This window comes from Schistocerca nitens, chromosome 4 (assembly GCF_023898315.1).
Source record: "Schistocerca nitens isolate TAMUIC-IGC-003100 chromosome 4, iqSchNite1.1, whole genome shotgun sequence".
Classification (NCBI taxonomy): domain Eukaryota; kingdom Metazoa; phylum Arthropoda; class Insecta; order Orthoptera; family Acrididae; genus Schistocerca; species Schistocerca nitens.
The window spans coordinates 898,874,129-898,883,051 of record NC_064617.1 but is presented as its reverse complement, the minus strand read 5'-3'; the positions used below and the strand labels follow the sequence as shown (position 1 = coordinate 898,883,051).

Sequence of the window (8,923 nt, the reverse complement as noted above, 5' to 3'; positions counted from 1 at the left end):
CGGACACACCAGGAACCGCGGTGTTGGCCGTCGAATGGCGCTAGCTGCGCAGCATTTGTGCACCGCCGCCGTCAGTGTCAGCCAGTTTGCCGTGGCATACGAAGCTCCATCGCAGTCTTTAACACTGGCAGCATGCCGCGACAGCGTGGACGTGAACCGTATGTGCAGTTGACGGACTTTGAGCGAGGGCGTATAGTGGGCATGCGGGAGGCCGGGTGGACGTACCGCCGAATTGCTCAACACGTGGGGCGTGAGGTCTCCACAGTACATCGATGTTGTCGCCAGTGGTCGGCGGAAGGTGCACGTGCCCGTCGACCTGGGACCGGACCGCAGCGACGCACGGATGCACGCCAAGACCGTAGGATCCTACGCAGTGCCGTAGGGGACCACACCGCCACTTCCCAGCAAATTAGGGACACTGTTGCTCCTGGGGTATCGGCGAGGACCATTCGCAACCGTCTCCATGAAGCTGGGCTACGGTCCCGCACACCGTTAGGCCGTCTTCCGCTCACGCCCCAACATCGTGCAGCCCGCCTCCAGTGGTGTCGCGACAGGCGTGAATGGAGGGACGAATGGAGACGTGTCGTCTTCAGCGATGAGAGTCGCTTCTGCCTTGGTGCCAATGATGGTCGTATGCGTGTTTGGCGCCGTGCAGGTGAGCGCCACAATCAGGACTGCATACGACCGAGGCACACAGGGCCAACACCCGGCATCATGGTGTGGGGAGCGATCTCCTACACTGGCCGTACACCACTGGTGATCGTCGAGGGGACACTGAATAGTGCACGGTTCATCCAAACCGGCATCGAACCCATCGTTCTACCATTCCTAGACCGGCAAGGGAACTTGCTGTTCCAACAGGACAATGCACGTCCGCATGTATCCCGTGCCACCCAACGTGCTCTAGAAGGTGTAAGTCAACTACCCTGGCCAGCAAGATCTCCGGATCTGTCCCCCATTGGGCATGTTTGGGACTGGATGAAGCGTCGTCTTACGCGGTCTGCACGTCCAGCACGAACGCTGGTCCAACTGAGGCGCCAGGTGGAAATGGCATGGCAAGCCGTTCCACAGGACTACATCCAGCATCTCTACGATCGTCTCCATGGGAGAATAGCAGCCTGCATTGCTGCGAAAGGTGGATATACACTGTACTAGTGCCGACATTGTGCGTGCTCTGTTGCCTGTGTCTATGTGCCTGTGGTTCTGTCAGTGTGATCATGTGATGTATCTGACCCCAGGAATGTGTCAATAAAGTTTCCCCTTCCTGGGACAATGAATTCACGGTGTTCTTATTTCAATTTCCAGGAGTGTATTAGGAACACTACGAATGTAGGTTTTGGACAGTTCGGAATGTGGGTCTCACGGGAGGCGTGCAAGGGATAAATGCCTGCAGTCTCATTATCCTCTGTGCCCTCGGTGGCTCAGATGGATAGAGCGTCTGCCATGCAAGCAGGAGATGCCGGGTTCGAGTCCCGGTCGGGGCACACATTTTCAGCTGTCCCCATTGGTGTACGTCAATAACACCTGTCGGCAGCTAAGAGTTACGATTATCATCATAACATTATAAAATGTTAATCTTCTTTCTCTGTTTGAGCTCACTCTCCACAAATATGTTTGGCCGACGGCGATAATCGGCAGAAATGCGAGACATCATATTAACAGTGACTGTGAAAGTTATGAGCGACGTGGCGCAAAAAATTACTGGGAACTGCTTTAGGTAACGGTTGGACAGGTTATGGATGAGTTAGAAATCTTATATGTAGGCTAGAAGAAAAAATTCATACCAGTAATGGCGGCCAAATTTAAGTCCTAAGTCGCTGTTGACCAAGAAGACATCGAATAAACCCGTAGATTCCCCAATGTCCGTTTACGTGTTGTAATACGTACTTGACAATGAGACCAAAGGCTGAGTAAGTTTCGTGGAATTGTTCACGTTGTTAGAATTCCCGACTTGATCGTAGCTCTCTATGCCGCTGAGAACCAACATTTATTTTCGCTGTCGTTTTCAGCCCGATAAGTTGTAAAAGACGACGCTTCCCTTCCGGGCCAGGAAGGGCGGGATTTGCGTAGAAAGTGAACAGCCGGCTGCTCAGATAGCTCACCCCGCACCCCCTGAATATTCACCTCTGTCTCCACATTTTATCTACCGGTCGTGCGATTGATTACGAAATTGCCGCCCGCTATAATAAAATCAAACGGTAAATCAGAGCGCTACCGTAAAGTTGTCTGAAAAATAGCCCGACTTCCGTCGCGACACGACTGCTGGCTTCCGCGAGAGGTGGAGCGCAGTCCATCGACTGGACATTTAAATGCAGCCCTTCGTCGAACGGGGCCGATAAAATGCGGACTTGCGACCATTTGTCTGGTGCAGAGGCGAGAGAAGAGGTGAGCGTGAAATATTTAGAATACACCTGTGTTTGCCCTGCCAGCAACAGTGACGGGCGTATCGTCACATAAATCTGAAGAGCTCCAGCGGAAGAGTAATTAAATAAGAAACCAAAGGGACCACGCGAGTGGATAGACAGGAGGGACCTGTATTGGAATACATCCGCGCCAAATGAAACCAACAACAGTTTTCCCTGAAAATTACGAGACCCGACGCGGAACTGCATGACATCTAAACCTAACGATACACTGTTATTCTCATCCATATTTTAAATTTTTGTTTACATTTCCGTCGAGGTCGTTAGTCATTGTTGTGCTGCTCAAATTTCCAACTGCGGGATGCAGAGTCAACAACGCACTGCCGTTGGGATATATTACATTTACTGAACCATAAATCTATGCAATTGCAGTAGTAGGGATGGTTGTGACGATTCATTTTGACGACGTATTTCTTTCCACCAGTTGTTAAATTTTTGGCGTTTACTACTTTATTTGCAATAATAACTAGCCGTGGTAGTAAGGACACAAATGAAATATACGAAAACCTTGTCCGTATCCAGACTGCAGTGCGATAACGAAATTACAAGAGAAATAAGTCAGTGACAAAAGCAAAATGCAGACGATAATGTGGAATTTCTCAGAGGAGTTCACGGATATACGCTATATACGAGACGGAAACGCAATCCTCAGTGACTCGTGAGTGTAAGCAAAGATGGGTAAAGAAAGTTGGAGTGGTCGACAGAAAGGTGGATGAGAACAGACATTGATGTCTAGTATTTGATGAAAATAATAATAATACTAATAGAATAAAACTGCGCTTCAGTTGCCAGTAATTTGTTAATTTATTTCACGACTGCTTTCGAAGCACAAAGCTTGATATTCAGGTGCCAACAAATAATTATGAGATTACAAATGTAATCTTCAGGTGCCAACAAATACTTATGAGCACATAAATGTGTGGTGAATGGGCCAGTCAATGATGGGAAGTCACACCAACTTGAAACAAACGCATGGGAGCATAGGACCAGTAACCACAGCGTCCGCCTGTCCAAGTTGCTGGTCCTACGCTTCCAAGGATTTGTTTGACGTGGGTGTAATTCCTCGTGACTGACTGGCCCAATCGCCACACATTTTTGATCTCATAATTATCTGTTGGCACCTGAAGGTGAAGCTTTATGGTTCGAAACCAGTCGCGGAATAAATTAAGAAATAACTAGCAAATGAAGCGGATTTTCATTCTGTGAATATATTCCTCAGTAGTGAATATTCACTTGATCAAATATAAATAACATGAAGCTTAGCAGAAAACACAGCTTTACCCCAGGTGGCCATCAATCCACCGGTGTCAGGAGCGATACAGCCAGACCGTCGGATTCTGGGGCTTCTAGACTGAAATGCAGTAGGAGTCCTCTGGCCAACTTCACCCAAACACCAAAAACTTTTTTGGCACGCTAAATATAAATAGCTTGTTACGAGCAGGAAACTTGCGTTACTTAGCAGTTCTGTCCACACGAAGCTATTGCGCAAACATCAGCACTATCGACAGGCTACACTACATACACGCCCAATATGTATCCTAGAGAAATCACATACCTGGTATCTGACTAGGCTGGAAACTTACATGGTGGGGGGAGGGGGGCGGGGTTGGAATCATATAAAATACATTGTCAACAGAGCGCACGTGAGGCTCAAACAATTCTACCCAATGCCCAACAGTCAAAGTACACTGAATATAAGGGTGTCGAGGTCCATATACATGACACTGATTAGGCCTCTGATGACGTACGCAACTTCCGTCTAGTGATACGCAGCTCCTATACTCCTGCGCCGCCTGCAGAGCATATAGAACAAAGTCCTACGCACCGTTAGCAATGCTCCACGCTAAACCCGCACCGTAGATCTTCACAATGAATACCGCTTTGAAACCCTCAAGGAAGTATTAAAAAACTCGCCACGTGACTATATAGGAACTCGAGACACTCGGACAACCCTTTCATCCTTACTCTGTGAAACTATGACAGCGGCAGAAGACACTACTAACTAGGGCATAACAATCTATGGCGAGCTAACACAGACCTACAAGCAACATCAGCAAGCCCCTGCGAATCAGAAACATTGACTGGATATGCTAGCTGCTATTAAAGGCTACAGCAGGGAAACCGATAAGCTCGCTCACTAACGTACAAACAATCCGCCAGCACTACCCTACACTGTGAATCGGATACACGACCTATCGGACCGTGAACGACAATGAACCTAACTGTTACAGGTACGCTGACGCTGACCTAGAAGCCAACACCAGTACCGAGCTGCAGCAGCCGAGTAACACCACGGAAGCCTGTCGCAGGCAGCAAGAAAACCGCTACTGCTCTTACAACCCGACCCAAGTATCACAGAGGTTTTTCCCTAAGCTCTTGCCTTGGCACTTTTTTTCCCTCTGCCCTTCAAACCGCTACCCTTCGTTCAGCTTTCGACCCAATCTATCTTCAGATGAACGCGTATTAATGGGTAATCATAACCAGGCGCACGCAAGCATCGCAGTACCTACATCCTGGGAGACCTCACTTAGTGAAAGCTAACCAATATGCAGAGATGGCAGTAAACCTTTTCTGATGGCCATCATGCTGGGGTGTGGGCGTGGAGGGACTCCACCCTATTATACAAAGCTTGCATGACTCAAACAAACCAAATTTACAAACACTGGCACTCGAGAAAGATATCTGGCTGACGAAAATACAATAGATTTTTGGTAACTAAAGATTTTTCAAAAGTAAAACAGATCAACGAATAATTAAGAAAACACCACTTCTTGGCGTCGCCTTTGCAGTCAAGAGAGACATAATCACCTCAATTATAAATGTGAATTCAGTAAACAACAGACTAAACACAGTCACCGTGAAGTGTGCAAATAAAACATACACAATGATAATGCATATATGTCAGTTCATGTTGAAAATAAAACTAATCACGAAAAGGTAGAGAAATTATGGGAAGTACTAGAAAAAGAACGTTTATAAAATTCTCCCAAACCCACTCAAAATCATGCTAGGTGATTTCAGTGCAAAGGAATTCAAAGAAAGAAAGTTCACAAAAACGGGTGGAAATTTCCAATCGCATAAAAGGGCCAAGCAGAAGGGACGAAGATTAGTTAAACTGCGCAGAACATTCAACTTTAAAATCATGTCAAAATACTCAAAAAGAAACCATGGAAACAGATGACAACAAGATCACAGAAATCATTCATCGATGAGTCCCATATTAGCCACGTAGCAATCTCTTAATCAAACCATTGAGAAACTGTGAAAGTCCAAGTCATAAATGGTGGTTGCCGAAACGAGATGTCGTCGTAGGCTACCCAAGGAACCGTTTTTTGCTTGACAACACCCTAGCTCATTCTGTACGGGACACAGGGGACCTTAAGGCCACGAAAACTTTTCGCCCCCGTATTCTCGTGTATGGGAACCAGTGACTTGTAGTTTTATCATATTATTTCCTGATAGACATTTTCAGAATGAGGACGAGGTGATTTTCGAGGTGGAACATTTCCTGGAGATAATGAAAGACAAATAGCGACACCGGTCGCATAAGGACATTTAAATATTCAGTGGCGACAAGTGAAAATTTTTCTCCAGTGGTCGCCCTAAGAGCCTCCATTATCCGAACATGCTTCCTTCTCATACAGCCTAAACTCCCAACTTATCACACACTACCTTGGTAGTGCTAGTGCCCCCCCCCCCCCCCCCCCCCCGTCAGCCACCTCATTGCTCGGAACCTTCAGCAACACCTAGGGTGCATCAACACAAGATAAAAAGATATCATGAAAAGCCGTCAAGGTGTAATATATTGCCAGCCGGAGTCGCCGTGCGGTTCTAGGCGCTACAGTCTGGAGCCGAGCGACCGCTACGGTCGCACGTTCGAATCCTGCCTCGGGCACGGATGTGTGTGATGTCCTTAGGTTAGTTAGGTTTAATTAGTTCTAAGTTCTAGGCGACTAATGACCTCAGAAGTTAAGTCGCATAGTGCTCAGAGCCATTTGAACCATTTTGTAATATATTACCATTACATGTGTTGTGTATGTTCTTTTGGACACGCCCGAAAGGACGTTACACGTACACTCATGGAAATGGCAAAAAGAACACATTGACACCGGTGTGTCAGACCCACCATACTTGCTCCGGACACTGCAAGAGGGCTGTACAAGCAATGATCACACGCACGGCACAGCGGACACACCAGGAACCGCGGTGTTGGCCGTCGAATGGCGCTAGCTGCGCAGCATTTGTGCACCGCCGCCGTCAGTGTCAGCCAGTTTGCCGTGGCATACGGAGCTCCATCGCAGTCTTTAACACTGGTAGCATGCCGCGACAGCGTGGACGTGAACCGTATGTGCAGTTGACGGACTTTGAGCGAGGGCGTATAGTGGGCATGCGGGAGGCCGGGTGGACGTACCGCCGAATTGCTCAACACGTGGGGCGTGAGGTCTCCATAGTACATCGATGTTGTCGCCAGTGGTCGGCGGAAGGTGCACGTGCCCGTCGACCTGGGACCGGACCGCAGCGACGCACGGATGCACGCCAAGACCGTAGGATCCTACGCAGTGCCGTAGGGGACCGCACCGCCACTTCCCAGCAAATTAGGGACACTGTTGCTCCTGGGGTATCGGCGAGGACCATTCGCAACCGTCTCCATGAAGCTGGGCTACGGTCCCGCACACCGTTAGGCCGTCTTCCGCTCACGCCCCAACATCGTGCAGCCCGCCTCCAGTGGGGTCGCGACAGGTGTGAATGGAGGGACGAATGGAGACGTGTCGTCTTCAGCGATGAGAGTCGCTTCTGCCTTGGTGCCAATGATGGTCGTATGCGTGTTTGGCGCCGTGCAGGTGAGCGCCACAATCAGGACTGCATACGACCGAGGCACACAGGGCCAACACCCGGCATCATGGTGTGGGGAGCGATCTCCTACACTGGCCGTACACCACTGGTGATCGTCGAGGGGACACTGAATAGTGCACGGTACATCCAAACCGTCATCGAACCCATCGTTCTACCATTCCTAGACCGGCAAGGGAACTTGCTGTTCCAACAGGACAATGCACGTCCGCATGTATCCCGTGCCACCCAACGTGCTCTAGAAGGTGTAAGTCAACTACCCTGGCCAGCAATATCTCCGGATCTGTCCCCCATTGAGCATGTTTGGGACTGGATGAAGCGTCGTCTCACGCGGTCTGCACGTCCAGCACGAACGCTGGTCCAACTGAGGCGCCAGGTGGAAATGGCATGACAAGCCGTTCCACAGGACTACATCCAGCATCTCTACGATCGTCTCCATGGGAGAATAGCAGCCTGCATTGCTGCGAAAGGTGGATATACACTGTACTAGTGCCGACATTGTGCATGCTCTGTTGCCTGTGTCTATGTGCCTGTGGTTCTGTCAGTGTGATCATGTGATGTATCTGACCCCAGGAATGTGTCAATAAAGTTTCCCCTTCCTGGGACAATGAATTCACGGTGTTCTTATTTCAATTTCCAGGAGTGTATAATAGTTGCCTGAACAGCGTAGGTACAGACTTATACAACCAATATCTCCCTCAAGTCATCCACCATTGGAAAATATGAGTTTCCATGAAGCTCTAACACCAATACCAGATTAATTGTTTGCCTACGATGATTAAATATTCATGACAACCCCACATAGTTTCAGGAAATACTGTCTGGAAATGCTCTGGATGCAGTAGCATGTTTCAACAACGTCAGAATTTGTGCATACAGTTTGTGTGGCGATCAATGCGGAATGTAGTGACAAGTTTTGAATATGTGCTGCTCAGGAAGATCCCATAGCATTTCTACAGCATTTTACCTCAGCCCATCCTTCAGTGTTTACAGCAAGTATAACAACTGCTAGCGATAACAGGAGGGGATTAACTCTATTCAAATACATATTTCATCAGAGTTCAACGTCTATGAATTGGTTTTCGCAGACTACGTGTAACAACAATGTTGTCTCCAACCGTGAACTACCAAGCTAGATAATTGGTGACAACATCGTTGTTACAAGTGGGCTGTAAAAACCAATGCATAGATGTTGGCCGCTGATGGAATCAGCGTTAGTTAAGACCTGAAGATGGTTTACTGAAGCACCGAAACTGATAGCCATATAATAAATAACATCGTAAGGACGGCTGTAGGTGTTCCATTTTATTACATAATTTGTTAGTTATGAGAAGAAAATAGAAACTGAAAAAAATGGGAGGGAGGGAGAAAATGTTATGACATCTGGGTACGTTGAAAGAACGAGACGTTGTTGAAAACTTCAATGGGTGTTTTAAGTAAGAGGCCATGAACTGATAACTTTAAGAAATGAAACAGTGAAGGCAGCAGAAGAAAACTAGAAAAGCCGATGATGATCAACAGAAATCCTTGAATAAGATGAGATACTGCTTCATATCGACTGTAAAAGAAATTACAAAAATTGAAAAAATTAAGCACACAAAAAAGAAAACAGAGATAAAAACATTAAACTGGAAGTGCAGTATAACAAA

The 8,923-nt window shown here is 47.6% G+C and overlaps 1 non-coding gene across 1 annotated transcript; it reads left to right on the top strand.

Annotated features, from left to right (window-relative positions):
* Positions 1–1,409: 1,409 nt before the first annotated feature.
* Positions 1,410–1,484, top strand: Trnaa-ugc (transfer RNA alanine (anticodon UGC)). Its single transcript has one exon. It is a non-coding gene; the product is annotated as a tRNA-Ala (tRNA).
* Positions 1,485–8,923: the final 7,439 nt, after the last annotated feature.